Here is a 20,168-nt window from a genome sequence, read left to right as displayed (position 1 = left end):
CTTTCACGAGTGTTCTGTAGTTCCTCAAGTACAGATCTTTTACCTCTTTGGTTAGGTTTATTCCCTGGTATCTTATGGTTCTTGGCACTATAATAAATGGGATTGATTCTCTAATTTCCTTTTTTATATTTTCATTGTTAGTGTATAAGAAAGCAACTGATTTCTGTACATTGATTTTTATATCCTGCCACATTACTGAATTGCTGTATGAGTACTAGTAGTTTGGGGGTGGTGTATTTTGGGTTTACCTTATAGAGTATCATGTCATCTGTGAAGAGAGAGAGATTGACTTCTTCTTTGCTAATTTGAACACCTTTTGTTTCTTTTTGTTGTCTGATCACTGTTGCTAGGACTTCTAGTTCTAAGTTGAACAACAGTGGCAAGAGTGGGCATCCTTTTCGTGCTCCTGATCTCAAAGGGAAGGCTATCAGGTTTTCCTCATTGAGGATGATATTTGCCCTGGGTTTTTCACAGATAGATTTCATGAAGTTGAGGAATGCTCCCTCTATCCATATACTTTGAAGCATTTTAATCAGGAGTGGATGCTGTATCTTGTCAAATGCTTTTTCTGCTTCATTTGAGAGGACCATGTGGTTCTTGTCTCTTCTCTTATTGATTTGTTCTGTCACATTAATTGATTTGCGGATGTTGAACCAGCCTTGCAACCCCGGGATAAATCCCACTTGGTCATGGTGGATAACCTTTTTAATGTACTACTGGGCCCTATTAGCTAGGATCTTGTTGAGAATCTTAGCATCCATATTCATCAGGGATATTGGTCTGAAATTTTCCCTTATGGTGGGGTGTTTTTGCCTGGTTTGGGGGGATCAGGGTAATGCTGGCTTCATAAAAAGAGTCTTGGAGTTTCCCTTCTGTTCCTATTTTTTTGAAACAGCTTCAGGAGAATAGGTATTATTTCCTCTTGGAATGTTTGGTAGAATTCCCCAGGGAAAAACTCAGGTCCTGGGCTCTTGTTTTGGGAAGGTTTTTAATCACTGGTCAATCTCATTATTAGATATTGGGCTATTCTGGTTGTCAATTTCTTCCAGTCTTGTTAGTTTATAGGTTTCCAGGAATGCATCCATTTCTTCTGGGTTGCTTAATTTATTTGAATATAAATGTTGATAATAATTTATGATGATTGTTTCTATTTTTCTTGGTGTTAGTTGTGATTTCTCCCCTTTCGTTCATAATTTTATTATTTGGGGTCTTCTCTCTTTTTTTTTTTGGATTTGTTTGGCCAATGGTTTATCGATCTTATTGTTTCTTTCAAAAAAAAAACAGCTTCTAGTTTCATTGATGTATTCTACTGTAACTCTAGTTTCTATCCCATTGATCTCTGCTTGATTATTTCCCTTCTTGTGTGTGGAGTTGGCTTAATTTGTTGTTGGTTCTCCAGTTCTTTAAGGTATAAAGACAGCTATTGTATTCTGGATTTTTCAATTTTTTTGAGGGAGGCTTGGATGGCTATGTATTTCCCCCTTAGGACCACCTTTGCCATATCCCATAGGTTTTGACTGAAGTGTCTTCATTCTCATTGGTTTCCATGAATTGTTTAAGTTCTTCTTTGATTTCCTGGTTGATCCAAGCATTCTTAGGCAAGGTGGTCATTAGCTTCTGAGTGTTTGAATTCCTTCCAAATGTTTTCTTGTGGTTGAGCTCCAGTTTCAAAGGACTGTGGTCTGAGAATATGCAGGGAATAATCTCAATCTTTTGGTATCGGTTGAGCCCTGATTTGTGACCCAGTATGTGGTCTATTCTGGAGAAGGTTCCATGTGCACTCGAGAAGAATGAGTATTCTGTTGTTTTAGGGTGGAAGGTTCTGTATTTATCTATGAGGTCCATCTGTTCCAGTGTGTCATTCAAAGCTCTTGTTTCTTCATTGATTTTCTGCTTGGATGATCTGTCTATTACTGAGAGTGGCATGTTAAGATCCCCTAGAATTAATGTATTCATTCAATATGGCCCTTTATCTTGATTAACAGTTGGCTGCCCCCATATTAGGGGCATAAACATTTACAGTTGTTTGATCTTCTTGGTGTATAGACCCTTTAAGAATTATATGGTGTCCTTCTTTATCTCTGACTACAGTCTTTAGTTTAAAATCTAATTTATCTGTTAAGAGAATTGCTACCGCAACCCTCTTTTGAGGTCTGTTGGCATGAAAGATTCTTCTCCATCCCTTCACTTTCAGTCTGGATGTATCTTAAGGTTCCAAATATGTCTCTTGTAGACAGCAGATGGAAGGCTACTTTAGTCATACTTAGCAAGAAGAAGAAGAAGGAGGAGGAGGAGGAGGGGGGGGAATGAAAGAACTCAAAATCTTAAGTGAAACAGGAAAGAACACAATGCACACCACAGAAATACAATCATAAGAGAACATTATATGTAATGAGATACCAACAAACTGGGCCATCTGGAAGAAATGGACAAATTCCTAGAACCATAGAAACTACCAAAACTGAATCAGGAAGAAATAGAAAAGCTGAACAGATCCATAAACAGCAGAGAAATTGAATCAGTCATCAAAAACCTCTCAACAAACAGTATATCAAGGCCAGATGGCTTCCAGAGGGAACTTCTACCAAATATTTAAAGAAAAAGTAATGCTTATTCTTCCAAAAGTGTTCCAAAAAATAGAAATGAATGGAAAACTTCTGAACTCATTCTATGAGGCCAGCATTACCTTGATCATCAAACCAGACAAATACCCCACCAAAAGGAAGAATTATAGGCCAATATCTTGATGAATGTGGTTGCAGAAATTTTCTCAAAGATACTAGCCAATAGGATCCAAGAGTACATTAAGAGGATTATTCACCTCTTAATTAACCAAGTGGGATTAATTACTGCACTTCAGGAATGGCTCAACATCTCCAAATCCATCAACATAATACACCATATTAATATAGGAAAGGACAAGCACCATTTAGTCCTCTCAATAGGTGCGGAAAATACACATGACAAAATACAGCATCTTTTTCTTGAAAAGATCCCTCCACCATGTAAGGATAGAAGGAGCATATCTCAATATCCTAAAAGTCACATATGAAAGGCCAGGAGTGAATATCATCCTCAAAGGGAAAAAAAATTAAAGCTTGTCCCATAAGGTAAGGAACATGACAAGGATGTCAACTCTCACACACTGTTATTTGACATTGTACTGGAAGTCCTTGCCTCAGTAGACAACAAAAAGTAATAAAAGACATCCAAAATGCCAAAGAAGAAATTGGACTTTCCCTCTTCATAGATGACATGATATTGCATGTAGAAAACCCAAAAGACTCCACCAAAACTGGTTAGACCTGATACAGAAATCCAACAAAGTCACAGGCTATAAAACCAATGTACAGAAATCAGTTACAGTTCTATACACTAACAATGAAGCAGCAAGAGGAGATATCAAGTAATCGATCCCATTTATAATTGCTCCAAAAAGCACAAGTTACTGAGGCATAAATCTACCGAAGTAGTTCAAGGGATGTACACTGAGAACCATAGAAGATTTATGAAAGATATTGAGGAATACACAAAAAGATGGAAAACCATTCCATGCTCAAGGGTTGGAAGAACAAATATTATTAAAATGTCTAGGGCGCCTGAGTGGCTCAGTGGGTTAAGCCTCTGCCTTTGACTCAGGTCGGGATCTTAGGGTTCTTGAGGCCTGCATCAGGCTCTCTGCTCAGTGGGGAGCCTGATTCCCCCGCCCTTTGCCCGTCTCTATGCCTACTTGTGATTTTTCTCTGTCAAATAAATAAATAAAATCTTCTTAAAAAATTTAATGCAATCCCTAACAAAATTCCATCAGCAGTTTTCACAGAGCTGCTAGAAATAGTCCTAAAACTTCTATGGAACACAAAGACATTTTGTGTTTCTTTTTCATTTTTTTTTTTTAATGATTTATTTATTTATTTATTTTATTTGACAGAGAGAGAGAGGGATGACAAGTAGGCAGAGAGGCAGGCAGAGAGACAGAGGGGAAAGCAGGCTCCCTGCTTCCGAGCAGAGAGCCTGATGCGGGACTTGATCCCAGGACCCTGAGATCATGACCTGATCTGAAGGCAGACGCTTAACCCACTGAGCCGCTCAGGCGTCCCAGACATTTTGTGTTTCTATGGAACACAAAACGTCTATGGACACAAAGAGGGAGGACCACAGCAGCAGCCCGTCCTCCCCACGCTGCTGGAAGTGTGGGAGTGTCCGCATCCGCTGGGGGCATCAGAGGGCCGGGGCCCTAAGTGCCCTAAGTATCCCAGGCCAGCCGGCAGCGTGGGATGGGCGCAGCCGGAAGTGCGGGCAGTACGCCGGAAGTGCCGGAAGTACGCCGGCAACGTCCACTGGCGTTCACAGGGAGCGTGGCAAGCTGCGGAGCAGGATGTCCCTGAGGCGCCCGGCCGGCCTGCGCCCAGCGGCCTGCTCCGCCAGGCCGGCTGCCAAGGCGCTGAGAGAGCTCGGCTAAGAACACCCCACGCCTTACAGCTCAGCCCGTTGAATCACCCCGTGACTCTTTGTCGAGCCCCGCGTTGGTGGGTGCCACGGGCGGCTGCGCACTTCGCCTCCATTGGCGTGAGTTAGGCGGCAGAGCTGGGCTTAGCTCCTGCGGCCTGCGGTTCGGACTTGCTCCAGTGTCTCCAGAGCCCACGCCCCCGAGGCCGCGAGAGACTGGAAATGCATGCGCGCGGTATGCTGACGGCTCTGCGCGGTGCTCCCTGATTCGGAGGAACTGTCGTCCAAGGTGGGTGTGCGGCGGACCTTCCACTGCTCTCACTGGTGTCCAGCTGCATCTCCAGCCCCCATTCAGCCAGGTATCCCGTGGGGTGCGACAGCTGCGTGGGCAACAGGGGCCAAGGACGCCCCTTCTCCTCCACTGGGGGAGCTGAGGGAGGGCAGCCCCCGGGGGCTGGGGCTCTCTCTCTGGGACGCTTCGGGGATTCTCGGGGACTCTGGTGGCAGCACCCTGGCATGGGTGGGTGGTCCTTCCTTCCCAGGTGCCCCTCAGCCCTGGGTTCGTGCTGTGCACTCTGCAGACTCTGATGGGATCCACCGCCACCCATCCCAGAGCTGGCCTCTGTCCAGCAGACGTTCCTGCTTACCCTTTGGTGGTCCCGGGAGGCTTGTGTGCTGTCAGTGGGGTGCACGTGCTGTAGCCGACGTGGTCCAGGCCCGCTCAGTCCATGTCAGTCTGGAAGGCTGCCTTGGGCTTATGACCTAGGAGGTAAACTCTTTCCCTGGGGGGAGGAGAGGGAAGGCACCACAGAGCTCCGGACAGCCCCATGGGACCTCGTCTCACCATCCCAAGTCTCCCTGGGCAGACCTCCGGAGTGTGTGACTTTGGGGTCAACCCTGTGTAGAGCCTCCTGAGATGACCCAAGGCATCTCTGTAGTGTGTGGATACCGAGCACCCTGTTCTCAGCCTGTGATGGGATGCAGCATCCCAGCAAGGATCCCAGGGAGTCCCCCTCCACAAAGGCACACACTGTTCCTCCTGCCCAACGGAGGACAGATCTCATCCCCTCCTGTAGCACTTGACTTCCCTGTGGTCTTTTTGGATATGAAGAATGTGCCAGAAGTGACACTGTGTTGTTCAGGGCTGACCCCTGAGAGTCCATCCCACGCTCCCACTTCCCTGCAATCCTGCCCCCATGCTACTGGGGGGAGGGGCCATCTGCAAAGAGAGGCCCTCGGGGATGACAGACAGCAGGCCCTGACTGCTGGATGTCTGCCCAGCGTGTAGGAGAGCTCCCGACCCCAGCAGGCCAGCAGAGGGCCGCTGTGCATGTGTCCCCGCCCAGTCAACCCACACTTATGGGAGATGACCTGAGCCTGTGGTGCCTAGCCCCCAGATGCTGGAGCCGCATTGGGCGACTGGAACTGGGAGCCACAGCAGGTTTTACAGGGAAGGTGTGCTGCTGCCATTGACATGGGTTTGTGATAAGTCTCTGTACGTGACCTGGCATGTTGACTGTGTGTCCTGAGGTGAAAGGCAGGGGAAGGGGTGCTGTGAGGGGAGACTGAAGGGGTCGTTGGAGAGCCCCCCTTCTGCTTGGGACACGGGCATCACCTAGATCCCGGTCTTCCACTCCCAGGCTGCAGTCTACTGGGGGGTGAGCGGTATTTCCCAGCCTCGCCGCAGGCCTGCTGTCCCGCCTCTCTGCACACATTTCTGCGCCCGTTACTGGTGTAGGGTTCAGGCAATGCCCTGCACCCCATTCTCCCGTGGTGGAAGTCCAGGTCACCCAGACGGTGGAGACAGAGCCCTGTGGGCACAGGTGGAGGCCAGACGCTGCCTGGGGATCCTGCAGCCACAGCCTAGGGATCCCAGGAAACCCGGGCGGACATTTGCTGGCTCCAGCGGGCCAGCAGTCCCACTCACCTTCAGCGGGGCCGTTAACCCCCTCTTGTGGAGGGAGGGGCATCAGACACTTGGGGACCAGCTATGGAACCATCCCGGAGGCACTGAGTTTTTCCACCCCTGGCTTGGCTTCTGTTTCTGCCGTGAAAACGCTGTGTCCCAGACGGGACTTCCCCTCCCTGAATGCTGGGCCCTGTGGTGGGAGAGTGGCCGTGCTGTGGTTGCCTCGGGTGACAGTGATGGTACCACAGGCTCTGGAATGGGGCTTGCTTGTTAGTGCAGCAGAGGCGGGTGGGGCCCCCTGGCCGGAGGGCCAGGACGCAGGGCAGGATGCAGGGCCGGCCGAGACCGAGGGAGCTAGCTGTAAGGTAGAAGGAGGATGGAAGGTGGAATGAGGAGGGCTTGGTGGCCAAAAGGCTGCGGGGCTGGGAGGGAGCCGTCCGGGGAACCCCGGGAGCCCCTGCATTGGGTTGGGTCCCACCTCGTAGCCAGCCGGCCATCAGGCAGGGCCGAGTAAAGGAGTCCCAGAGAAGCCAGAGGAGTCTGCGTAGAGGGCAGCTGGTTGGGGGGGTCCTCTAGGCGGCCTGGCTTGGGTGATCCCCCAGCAGAGTGGGCTGGAGTCCCAAGGGCTCAGCTCTGAGCTGGTTCAGCGCCGTGTGCTTAGGAACTCACTCATTCATGGTTCCTTCAGCCAGCTACCATGTTGTGAGGACCTGCTCTCTCCTGGGCACGTTTCTCTGCATGGGGCACAGAGGCATGGACAAGACAGATTGTAGCCAGCCCTCAGGAGTTGGAAGTCCAGTAAACAGGTGACCCTGGCCTCCTGCCCACACCCTGCGTCTGCAGGGGAGGTGGTCTCTCTAATCCTCTCTGCCAGGACGTCTGCTGGCACCTTCCTGGCACCACTCGCCGGCTTACCTGGTGGCTGCGTGCCACGTTTGGCCGGCGGCTTGAACCTCTGTCCCCACTCCCACGTGCTCCTCTCTGTGTCAGCCTTTCTCATCCGTCCTGTGTGGACATGGACCCTCATGTGAGGATGGAGTTGTTCTCAGAGGAAATCCTCCATGTGAGGGATGGGGAGGTCCTGGCCCTTGGAAGCTGCTGCTTCTGACACTGGGGCCCCTGGTGTCCTAGCGCAGGTGTGATCTTCACAACCCCAGCAGCGACGGTTCTATCTGCTGCCCCAGATCCAGTTCCAAAAATAACATCTGTTAGACTCTCACGGACTCCGTCTCTAACTTCTGTCCCCACAGCTCCTTCACGCTCACATTGACAGCATCTCCGTTCCCCAGGGTGGTTGGAAAAATGAGTCAGAGTCCACCACGTCTCCTTCTCAGGGCTGGTAAGTGCTGCAAAGCAGACATCCTGTTTTCCTTTTTGTTGTTGAAGAATGTGTGCCAAATTTCCACAACAGGGGATTCTTGTGATTAGTGAGGAGCTTTTATTAGGAGGGCTTTTTCCTCACTAGCAGAGTGGGAACCAGTAAGAGTGTTTCTGGGGTTGGGCGAAGGCTGGTCAGACGGAGGTCAGGAGGTCTAGTGGACACTTGTCGTTGGAGGTTGTTGCTGGCCGAACAGCACGAGGGGTTTGCCTTCAACCCGTCTCAGAGCCATGCTGAGGGGCACAGGCATCTTGGAGCCAAGAACACTGAGCCTCGGACCCGTGGCCGGCTCGGTCACCCTCCGTGCACCCCGTCCTCTGCTTCGGGACGTCTAGGTGGGAGGGTGACATCTTCTGTCCTGTCGTAGATCCTTCCTCACACGCTTCCCGCCAGCCCTTCCCAGCCTCCGGCTAACAGCCCCAGCCAGGTGGCCCTTTCCTGAACCCCCCGAGGGCATCTTTCCTCCGGGAGGCCCCGTAGAGCATCACCGGTGGATGTTTTTATGGGTCATGTTCTGAACATCACACCCGAGTTAAATCTGTGCTGATTCAATTAGAACACGCAAGCTGAGGGACTTCTTCACGTTCCATGACTGGGTCCTGGGTGAGCGGCTTCTCTCTGGCCACAGCTGTCCTCACTGCCGGGCTGCGAGGAAACGGCCGGGCCCTCCCTGCTCAGCCTGTGTGCCGAGCGGTCTTGCGGCAGGATGGCAGAACTGGAAGCCCATGGCCCTGCACACATGGGAAACTGAGGCCCAGGCGGCGGGGGTGGCACACTGCTCGGAGCCACACAGATAGGCTTCTGTCTGGGGTGTGGGAGGGGATCAGCCCAAGGCCTGAGGGGCTTTAGAAGCTGCACCGGATAGCTGGCTGGGGCTTGGGCCAGATGGGGTCCCGGCCTCCAGAAGATGCCACGTCCTGCTGCCCCCAAGCTGGGAATGTGAGACGTCCCCTTGCAGGAGGGGCTTCGCAGATGTGACTGATTCAAGGTTCTCACTGGGGGTGGGGTGATCCTGGATTGTGGGCCACACACCAGCTCCGTACGAGGAGCCTCCTACGTGGGGGCAGGTGGGTCTGCATCAGATGAGGGGAGACAAGGGAGGCAGAGGCACGTGTGTGCACACGTGTATATGTTGCTGTGTGTGGGCTTGTGTGTGGAAGAGACAGACCGGGAGCGAGGGAAGCAGGCGGAGGATCGCCGCCGCTGCTGGAGGTGGAAGAAGGCCCCGGGGACAAGGGCACAGTTGTGTCTGGACTCCTCGGAGACAAGAGAACACACTTGCCTGGGGAGCACGGCCCCGAATTTAGACCTCGTGACTCTAGAGCTGCAAGAGAGCGTGTGTGACTTTTCCCGGTGGCCGCGGGAAACCCGTTAGAGGCATGACAGCCTGCCTCTAGTTCAAGAGGGAGACAGGCTGTGAGCAGTGCGTCTCGGTGCTGACCGTGACCTCAGGGTGACGGGGATGGCAGTGGCCTGGAAGCCACCATCCACTCTGAGTGTTCAGAAATACCTTTCCACCGTGTGGTCCCAGTTTCAGTCTCCTGGAATGAAGAACAGACAACAGACTTAAACTGATGCCTGCCTTCCTTCGCTGGCGGACCATCACAGGCTGGCCTCACGGGGTTCTCCACCATGTGAACAGTTTCCATGAGCCCGGTGGAATGGTTCTTGGGGGCTGCCCACTCCTGGACGCCCCCCAGAGCCCTTCTGTGCTGGTCACCCACTGGCCTCCAGCGCTGGAGGCTTGCCCCAGCCCGTACATGTCCTACACTCCAGGGTGCCTGGTGGAGGTGGGGGTGCATCAGCTGTGCTCAGGGAGGGGTTGCCCCATGGTTTGACCAGGGGGTGTGACTGGCCACCAAGGACCTACTTCCCTGAGAAAGGAGGGTCCTCCACTGGGGCAAAGACTGTCAGTGATCTTCTCTGCTCATCCAGGTGCTGAGGTCCTGTATCTCAGAGAGCAGCATGGAAGGATCTAGGGCGGGTGGCGCACCCACCACGTGAGCTCCTGCAGGGGCGTAATGGCACGTGTTTCTGCAGTTCAGGACTCGGGACCATGCACCTGCTGCAGGCCATGCCTGGGGCTTGACAAAGCCACTGGCCTCAGGGAACTCCTTGTTTTGAGAAAAAAGCTGATCTTTGCACGGTTGGGGCTGCAGGCCCAGCTCAGACAGGTGTGGAGGATCACAGGCAAGGGAGCGTCGCCATGGATGCGGGAAGGGAGCATCACCATGGACGCGGGGGTCTCTCAGAGGAGTTGTGTCTCCCACTCGTGCAGGAGAACCAGGGAGGGGCTGGACACTGTGACATTCCAGTGGCTTTGGGGCCATGAGCTGGGGCGCTCCTTTGGGCCTTTCTTGCTGTGTGGACTGAGAATCCCTGGGGACGAGAACTCTGTCTTTTGTTCTTTCTTGCCCCTTGGTCCTGAGGGGATGACCAGCAGGCCGGCAGGACCAGCACCAAGAACGTAGTCTTCCTCTCCGTCCTGCTTCCCCAGGGCTGGGCCCAGGTCCTCATGTCCAGGGAAGGAGCTTGCCCTGGCCTGGGGCTCCCCGGTCGGTCCTGGGGATGGCGTGCATGGTGCTGGGGGAGAGGCCTGGCAGCATCTGAGTCCTTCCTCCCTCCCTCCGTGCTCGAGGGCTGCATCCCGACCACAAACCTGGGAAGCTGTTCAGATGGTTTGGATGTGGAGACCGTGGCTTCCTTGGAAGGAAGGACCGCATCCTCGACCCAGTGAGGCCATGTTCTCTCTGACCTCTGCGCCATCTCGCCCGGACCTGAGCATGCTCCCAGGATCCAGGAGGTGTCCATGGCCCCATCACTCTGTCTGTTCCTTGATGAGCTCCTGCTTTGAGGGCTGCAGAAGGATCCGGCCAAGAAGAGGACATACCCGTCAGAAGGACAGCTGCCTCCGGTCTCCTGCCTCTTGGGCCTTCCTGGTTGTCTGCTGCCGGAGGAACTCAGTGCCAGCAAGTCATCAGCTGTTGGGGCGCTGGCTCAGGTCCCAAGAAGGTGGTGTCTCTATAAAGCACGGGACTGTCCTGGCCCCTGTCGCATGCAGGGCAAATTCTAGGTCCCTTGTCCTGGCGGTGAAGATGCCTTTCTTCCAGGGCTGGGCTCTTCTGGATATCCCTCATCCCTGTGTCCTGGGTGCCGCATGGAGGGCTGGTCAGGCGCTCTAGTGCTGTGCAGTTTGGAACCAACCTCGTGTGCGCTGCTTGGAACAGCCTACCTGTTCTCGGCCAGAGCCAACCCCTTCTCCTCCAGGTAGGGCCAGCCCCTTCTCAGCACCGCGTCGCACAGCGCTTTGCTCGACCCAAGTGCGAACACATCGCATTCCAGTGGTTTGCCTTGCGGCCCATTCCTCACTGGTCAGACGCTTCTCTGAGGATGGGGAGCGTGTCACGTCAGATTCTCGCATGCTCCGTCCTGGCACAGGAACGCTCACGGTATCCCTGGGAAGAATGGCTAGCACTCGGCGCCTGCTGGAGGGTTTGAGAGCACGTCTGTGAGGAGCTGCCCTGTCCCAGATAAGCTCAGGACCAGAAGGGGGGCCAGAGGTGCGGGGGATGGGGAGCCTCGGACATTGCTGGCGGTGGCCTGGTGAGGAGCTCCCGATTTAGCAGAGTCCCAAGGACTTGTGAGTCCCTGGCTCTGGTCCACACCAGACCTTGAGACCACCCCACCCAAGAGGAAAGCTTTTCTCAGTTGCTCAAGTCCCTGCTGACAGAGTCCACAGCCTGGAGAGGATCAAAGTCTGGTGGAGAAGGTGAGCACCAAGAGTGGTACACGTTATGACAGAGGGGAGTGCAGGCCCCTGTGGGCACAGGCAACGAAGCTAAGGACTGTCATTTGACATAGAGAGGGTGAGAATCTTCAGGGCGACTCCTGAGTAATCAGGGAGGGCTTCTTGGTGGAGGTGACCCTAGCACAGTCTCAAGGACTTCATCATCAGTGGCAGTCGTGCAAAGGGAAGAGTGGGTCGTGCACAGTACTGACAGAGGCCGCTGGCATGAAGTCCCCGTCCCATGTGGTGCTGCGTGGTGTGTGGAGAACTCGCACATTGTGCTGCAGCTAGAGCCCGGCATGCTTGCTGGAGGGCGGAACGGAGGGGTTGCTGAAGCACCAGAGGAGCATGTTGGGCAGGAGTCAGGGAACATTTAGGGAAACATCCACCTACAGGAATCTCGGGGCCTGGTGAGAGCTGACGCCCTTCCCGTGCTCCTCACTGAGCAAGCAGGTGGGACCCACCCGGACCCTGAAGGACAGGCCTCATGTGAGGCTCCCTTCTGTCTTCGGGCCGTCCTGAGATCCTGGGGCGCAGAAGGGCAGGTTGGAAAAGGCAGGAAACAGGTCAGGCCAGGGAGGCTAGCCTTGTGACGCCTGGGTCCAGCCAGCAAGGTTGCCTTGAGTTGTCTACCCTCCAGACTGCTAGAGAGCAGCGTTTGTGGTCCTGGTCCTTGGGCAGGGTCCTGCTTGGTGCCCCACGTCCACCTGCTGTTCCCTTGGGCTCCCAGTATCATGGACACCAGCATGCACCTGCTGCATCCCCCAGCCAGGCAGCCAGAGCCGACTCAGGGTCTGCTCCGCAGCAGGTGTCAGGCCAAGAGGGAGCGTGAGCTCCTGAGCTCCTGCATGGGGATCCGGGCATGGGCGTCTGGGTGGGTCATGAAGGAAATCGTTCTCGGACATGCCCAGTGGGGCACTGGGAGCCCTGTGCCCCCTTCACGCTGTCTTGGACGTCAGCATTCATTGGCAGTATAACTGTCGCCCTATGTGGAGCTCCTTTGTGCAGCACACAACCAGAACAACCACACAGGGTGGCCCTGATGAGGTGCTTGGCCTTGGCAAACTGTCTGACCTCTCGAAGCCTCTCTCTCTTTTGTAAGATGGGAGTAGTGAGAACACGCCCTCAGAGTGCTATCGTGACTCCTGTGGGCTCTGGAAGAAGCCACTAGTAAGCAGGCGTGGTATCATCGTGGCTGTCCTTGTCCTGTTCAGAAAGGTGGTCCAGGCTCGCCTGTCCTGAAGTCACACAGCAGCAAAGGGCAGAGTCGCATGGGCTCAGACCTCCAGAGTCTGAGGGACTTCGTGCTTCCTCCCCTCAGTTTCTAGGCAGAGGACAGGTGAAGGGGAAAGGGCCACCCTGGAGCTCCGCAGGGAGGGGCTGGCACCGCCGTGGATTGGACCGTAGTCACAGGAAAGGAAAATGAAGAGACAGTCCCCAAGCGTGGTCTCTCTTTTTCCGATTCAGCTTTGTCTGTCAACAGCCAGTGTTGTCATCACAGGCTGGGGGGAACCTCTATCACCACGACAGAAATCTCAGCCCTGGCAGAGACACTCCTCCAAATCACACTGCACACTCCCACCCCCATCTTGGGCGTGTGCCTCTTAATTGAAGAGTTGATTGGGAGGCTTTGCAGCCCCATGAAGAGATGTTTTGTCCCGCATCCCATTAAGGGTTCACTCAGCTGGCTGGAACAGCAGGAACAGCCACGGGGCAGCCAACCCCGTGATGGGCAGATGGCTCACGTCACATCGCGGCTTCACGAAGCACCTGCAGTCACCGTGCAGCTGGTTCCACAGTCCAGGGCGATCCGGGGCCCTGTCTGTGTACCGCCTGCATGGCCTGCCCACCCCTGGGCCTTTGCTAACCATCTGCCGGCTCCAGTGCTCTACCCAGCACCCCTGCCTGCATTCCAAGCCCACTGCAAGCGGGAACCCCAGGTTCTGAAGTCCTGGCCCCTCCACCTAGTAGGCTGTTCTCCACCAGGGCAGCGGTGTCTCCCAACCTGGGCCAGAATGAGCCAGGGTCATTCCTCATGACAGGGAGCCAAGCCGGGGCGAATGCAGTGGAAGGACACCACTCAAATCCTACAGAGCCCAGGACAGCCTCTCAGCAGGGAGTGTCAGCAGTGTGGTGGCTGGGAAACACGTGCTGTGTGGCAGGGTGGACACAGAGTGCATGAGGTGCAGACCCCGCAGACCAGAGTGAGTGAGCTGGGGAGACCCTGCCGACTAGAGCTTATGAGCTGGGGAGACCCCATAGACCAGAGTGCAGAGCTGGGGAGACCCCCCAGACTAGAGCACGAGAGCTGGAGAGACCCCACAGACGAGAGCACGTTAGCAGGAGACCCCCCCAGACCAGGGTTCGTGAGCAGGGGACCCCACAGTCCAGAGCGCCCAAGCCAGGGAGGTGCCGCAGACCAGGGTGCGTGAGGGGGAGACCCCACAGACCAGAGTGTAAAGTCGGGGAGACCGCGCGGACCAGAGCTTAAGAGCAGGAAACCCCACAGACTAGAGCACGTGAGCGGTGGACCCCCGCAGACCAGGGCACATGAGCAGAGGACTCTGCAGATCAGTACGGGTGAGCCAGGGACCCTACAGACCAGAGACCGGGAGCCCAGACCCGCACACCAGAGTGCATGAGCGGGAGACCTCACAGACAAGAGCACGAGAGCGGGTGACCCTGCAGACCACAGTGCATGAGAAGGGGAATCCCTCAGTCCAGAGCATGTGAGCCCGGAGACCCCGGAGACCAGAGCGCGTGAGCTGGGGACCTCGCAGACGGGCTGTTACAACAGGTGCCTTCCAAGCACACGCTGTGTCCCACGTGGGCCCTCCCTGCTGTCCATGTGTCCATTCTTCTATACCCTTAAGTCCACAGCAACCCAGGGGGCAAAGGGTTGTTTTTTACCATCTACTCCCCCCCCCCCCCCCCATTTCACAGGGAGGCTGGGACTCCGCCCCTCAGCACCCATGAGACTCTTAACAAGCTGCCTGCTGCCCCTTAAGTGTCCCTGGGGGATCTGGAATCAGTGTCCCGGGCGGGGGGGGGGGCGGACGTCCATGCGCGAGGCGAGGTCACAGCAGCCACTCAGGCCAGACTCTGAGGCAGGGTCTGTCTGGCCCTGCACAGCCGCTGTGGCCCCAGGGTCTGTGGTTATGGCTGCGTCCCTCCATCTGTCTCTGTGTCCGTGTATCCTGTCCTCTGTGTGTGTGTCTGGTAAGGACGCTTGTGTCTGGGTTGGGGGATGATCCAGGACCGTCTCATGTTGAGATCCTTCGTTTATTTACATCAGGCAAGACCCGTTAAAGGTATCCACCACAGGTTGCAGAGTCGTGAACGCAGATGTGCCTCTCTAGCGGCCACTGTTCAGCCTCCTCCGGGCCGCGATGTCTGACGCAGTGAGCGCGGTCCTAAGAGTAAAAGCGCCACCACTCACAGGGGACGAGAGATCTTAGAGGAGGCACTTGTGCGCGTGAGAGGGCCTGGATGACCCACGGGAGACACTGTGGGCTTGGCTGGCCACGGCCCGTGGGAGTGCCCTGCACTCCAGGCACGGGGGGCTATAGGCTGTCCGTGGCTGGGGGCTAAGTGTGCAAGGTTACAGGCCCGGCACGAGGGGTGCTGACCTTCCCACCCCTTCGGCAGGGCGTAGCCTTGGGACTGGCTCAGCAGGCAGGTAGAGTGCACCTGACGTTCAGTTAGGGCCGGGGTGAGTCTGGCAAGAGCACGTTCACATACAGTGCTGGTCACCACAGCACATGGCAGAGAGAGAGGAGGAGGAGGACCTGGCTGCCCGAGGCAGGGTCCTGAAGGCATATGCCCCGCAGAAGGGGCCTACAGGCTGAGGGACATGGAGGCTATGGGGAGCCATAGGTTCAGGGGGAGGGACCGCCTGGGAGGAGGCAGGGTGGGGGCAGGGAAGGGCTCAGAAAGGGGAGGAGGAGGAGCAGGTAGGAGGAAGTGGTACCTGGGGCGCTGGAAGCAGAAAACATGGCAGGAGTGAGCTGAACACATGGCCGGGGCTGGGTACGCAGGTGGGGGCGCGAGGTCTGGTCAGCGGGCAGGTTGGTGGGTTTGCGGATAGTCTCCGGCTGTGCTCGCCATCGGGCGTGGCCCAGGGAAGGGACCTTCATGGATGGAACGTGATTTAGGGGGTGTCTGCTCCCTTGGGGAGTGGCAGGGTCCAGGAGACCCTGGGCTCTCCACTCTCCAGCAGGTGCAGGCATGAACACAGAGCAGAGGGAACTGGGCGGCCAGAGGGTTGGTGTGCGCAGCGCCCCACGGGAACAGAAAAGAGGAGCCTGACTCGCAGGGGGCAGAGCTGGGCGTCGAACCCAGGGAGACCTGAACCCAAAGCGCACGTCTGCACCCCACACTGCGCCGCCTCCTGGTCATGGAAGGCTGCAGGTGGGAGAGTGGGTCTGCGGGGCCGGCCACCTGTGCGGATGCGGAGTTCCGCTGGAGGTGGGGTGTCGGTGCCCTGACGGGCCTGCACCCTTCAGACCCACAGAAGCATAAATGAGCTCGGCTCGCTTTGACGCTGGTCTCGGCTCCTAAAGACCCGTCAGCTCAGGGGAAACTGAGGCAGCGTGATCCTTTGTCCTGCTGTCACAAGGCAGGCTTCCCCGGAGTATGCTCAGGCAGGTAGCGGTCCCCACCTCCTTGGTCTAGAGCCAGAGACCCAGGGAGGCCAGGGCAAGGCTGACTTAGAGTCAGCAGATGCTCTAAGGGCCCCAGGCAGGGCGTGCCCTCCCCGCCCCCCATCCTGTTACTTGCCCCCAGGGGGTGTTTCCGGGCCCATTATCACATGAGTGCTTGGCTGGGTCTCCCTTTGTCAAGGCAAACATCAGGCATGTGCTAATGGTTCCCTTAACCATGGCCAGTTGGGTCTTAATGTCTGTTCAATGACACCTGCTATGAAGGCTCCCATAATGGAGCTCTTAATGGCAGACGAGGGGCTGTTAGACCTTGGACACTTAGCCCACAGCCAGGGACAGCTCCTGGAGGGCAGCCTGCCCCTCCAGAGCGCCGAGGGGAGGGGCTCGGAGGAGACGCCTAGAGCCCCCCTTGTTCTGCTGGGCCCCTGAGAGTGGGGGACACAGAAGTGGCTCTGGGGGGATGTGGCCAACACCAGAGCCCATCCTGGTTTCCTGTACAGACCACTGACCCGCGCTCAGAATGAACACCAAGCACTCAGTTTCCCATGTGGGGTTGGGGGTAAGAAATACCAGGGACGGGGAGCCGGAGACAGGTCCCTCCATGCTGGGTCCCTCTCAGCAGCAAGCAGGTCCCTCCCTGCTCTCCTGCCCCAGCCTCAACCTCCACACTCGGGTGCGGGGCAGAGACGGCTTGCGAGGGTGCGTGGGGACGTCACAGGCTGGCACATCTGTTCTCAGATGCTCTCTTTGTCCTCACGCCTCCCCGCTTGTGGTACCGAGGCGCATCCAGGCAGCTGGTGCCTGCTTGCTCCTGGGCCACCTGTCCCCCTCGGGAGGAGGGGTCTCTAGGTGTGGGGATCGTTGGTCACACACGAGTAACTGGAAGCCTTCCACGATGAACAGAATGTCCCCTGTGTTTGACAGGTGCGTGGTGGGACCAGATGCCCAAGCGGTTAGCACAGACGGCCTGCTGGGCACTCTCAGACGGGAGCACACCCGGGAGTTTGTCAGTGGCCAGGGAGGTAAGACACTCCATGTGGACGGGACGGTGTGTGGAACAAGGGGTCCCAGGAGGGCACCCACGTCCCATGGAGGACAGGACAGGGAGCTCCCAGACGCCCTCTGAGGGGGCGCTCAGAACTGCGGCTGAACACCCAGCATCTTCCTCGAATACAATTAATTCTTTCCATCAGTAGGGAAGTTAAAACATTTTTATATTGAAGTTAACAAGAATATATCACAGTAAAAAAGCAAACATTGCCCGATTCTTTTTTTTTTTAGGATTGAATTTTTGAAAGTGAGGTATGTTTTGTGTCTCCCCAGGCCTTGCTGAAATGTCCGTGCAGTGTCGGCACTCGGGCCCGAAGGACGGGAGCGTCAAGGGGCTACTGATGGTGAGGGGTCACTCCGGGAGGTTCTCATCTGGGAGTGAGCTGGGAGCAGACCCCCATTGGAAATAAGCGAGGCGGACGGTTCGCGCAGGACTGAAGCCAGGGCTCCGGCTTGGATCCTCCTGGAACGGCCAATGTAGAGGCCCCGTGGAGGGCAGGACAGCTGGGAGGAGCAGAGGGGTCCGTCTGGAAAGACCTCTGAGGCTCAGAGCCCGTGGCACTGGCTGGGACTGCAGGCCCCGTGAAGCATCTGGCGTCCACACCCGCTCACCACGCCACCGTGCTGGGTGCTCATGGCATCAGTAACCACACAGTGCGGCCCCACGGATTACTTCCCGCACAACTGGCAGTCTGTGGGCTCACACTGTCCAGAGCACGTTCGCCCGTGAGACAGCTGCTGAAGCAAGAACTGTCTGGAACTAAGTAGAACACGGCTGACAGGTGCCCAGGAGCACGTCCGGAGCCCAAGGCCCCTCCAGCCCGTCACTGTCCCCTTGGTCCCACATGGTCAGAGGTTCCATTCAGGTGTTTCTGGAGAGAAGGCAAATGAGCAGCGTCTCTCGCGAAACTTTGTCCTTTTACTCAGAAAGGAATGCGCTCACCAAAATTTCTATCTGTGCTCACGGACAGGAACCGGGGTGCGTGGCCCACGTGGCCGCAGAGAGCCTGGGAAGGTGAGCCGTCATCAGGAAGCATGGCCGCCCCAACAAGCTCAGGGTCCTCTCAGGGAACAAGGGGGTATGGTGGACATGTGTGGGCTGACGTGGCTGTCCCCACCGTCCTGGGATGTGATTACCATTTTCATTTTCATAATTTGACGGAGGAGGAGATTAAGGGACAGGCAAGCCAGGTCATTTCTTTCCTGAAGACTACCTCATAGACAGGGAACCGTATCTCTGTGAGACCATAGGCAACCTGAGAGTAGGACTGTGTGTTTGTCCTTTGCCCTGTGTAGCTGTGACCCCATCACCAGACAGAATGTCACTTGGATCGATGCCTGATCGAATGCCTCGTTGATGGCCCAGTAAAGTCCCGTGCATGTCTCAGGCTTCTCCGTCCTCCCTCTCAGAGGAAAGAGTTCCAGAAGCCTCCCCATGCCGGCATGCAGTTCCTCTGGGCCCAGGCAGCGTGGGTGTGCCAGGAGGACCAGTTTCGGCCGACTGCCATCCCAGCCACGTTCAGCTGAGCTCACCAGGACCGAACAAGGCCTGAAGTGTCTCAAGGAGTGTTTTTAACAAGTTGTAAATAATATCTCACCAAGTCCCCTCGCTGCCTAGAATTGATACAGCTGGTGAGAAGTAGTCATGATCCCATGAATCATTTGTCCACTTACAAGAACATTTCATTCACCTCCTTCCAGAAGGATGCACAGAACACGCTTTAAAAGAAGGCGTAACTGGTACTGACATATGGGAACTGGTACTGACACTGTGTTGCACTGGCTCATGCGGTGTGTGCAGAAGAAGGGATACTCGTAATTACTGGGGATTTTTAAAAAAATAGAGATAATTTGTCTTAAGAAGAAACATGGGCATCTGCAGAATGATGACTTTGTCTCCCTGTGGTCTGCTCTTGGGTCAGAAACGTGGCCGGTACCCTGCCAGGTGATTGCTGGCTTCTGGGCCTGCTCTCTCACTCTCGAAGAAAAGGCGTATGTCTCAGCCTCCTGCAGAACCACCTCGCTCTTGCCTCTTGTCGCCCCTGCTAAGGCTGAGCATGGATCTCCGTATGTTGGCACATGAACTAAGGAATAAGCCTCTGGAAGAAAGTCAGAATATCTCTAATGGGGAAGTCTTTCCTGCTACAGCGACCATCCCTATGACAGTTGGGCTTAAGGAGGAAGGGGGGGAGCTTGGATGACCAGGGTTGCATCAGCCTGCAAACCAAGCAGCCATGCCACGTAACAAAGCATCCGACCCTCAGTGACTTGAGACAAAGGCTATTTCTTCTCATGACCAGGGCTCTGCGGGTTCACCTCGCTACAGCTGATCTGGGCTACCCTCATTCTGGGGTGGGCGAGCGGGGCATGGCTTTAGGCTCCTGAATAGACTTGGGTCTTTTCCTCAGGTTTCTGCAGAGGCCATATCTGAAGTGGCGCCTCTGCCTGGTGCATAACCTTCTCAGGGGATCCCAGGAATGAAAGCTTGCCCAACTCCAGGGCACAAGGACTTGGCAAGCCTCTGGAGGCATTGCATCAAGAATATCTCATTAGCCCAGACAGGTCACATGGTCCACCCATGTGGACCACCATGGTGCACCTACCTCCCAAGGGCAGGGAGGGAGCAGGGCCTGGCCTTGGGGCTCTGGGGATAGGGGAGGGCCTGTGGTGCCTGGGAAAGGGCTGTGGGGTGGGGGGGAGGGGCTGTGGTGCCTGGGCAAAGGCTGTGGGGAGGGGGGAGGGGCTGTGGGGTGGGGGGAGGGGCTGAGGGTATGGGGCCAGGGGTGGGGCTGTGGTGCCTGGGCAAGGGCTCTGGGGATAGGGGAGGGGCTGTGGGTGCCTGGGCAAGGGCTGTGGGGTGGGGGGGGGGGGGGCTGTGGTGCCTGGGCAAAGGCTGTGGGGGGGGGGGGGGAGGGGCTGTGGGGTGGGGGGGGGAGG

The 20,168-nt window shown here is 55.8% G+C and overlaps 1 long non-coding RNA gene across 1 annotated transcript; it reads left to right on the top strand.

Moving 5' to 3' along the window:
* The first annotated feature begins 7,608 nt into the window (after window positions 1–7,608).
* LOC123391122 lies at window positions 7,609–19,901 on the top strand. Its single transcript, XR_006605738.1, has 3 exons — window positions 7,609–7,694; window positions 17,106–17,203; window positions 17,505–19,901. It is a non-coding gene; the product is annotated as an uncharacterized LOC123391122 (long non-coding RNA).
* The last annotated feature ends 267 nt before the right edge of the window (window positions 19,902–20,168 follow it).

Source organism: Mustela putorius, unplaced genomic scaffold, assembly GCF_011764305.1.
Source record: "Mustela putorius furo isolate JIRA1106 unplaced genomic scaffold, ASM1176430v1.1 tig00000179_pilon_pilon_pilon, whole genome shotgun sequence".
Classification (NCBI taxonomy): domain Eukaryota; kingdom Metazoa; phylum Chordata; class Mammalia; order Carnivora; family Mustelidae; genus Mustela; species Mustela putorius.
This window is presented reverse-complemented; position numbering and strand designations above follow the sequence as displayed.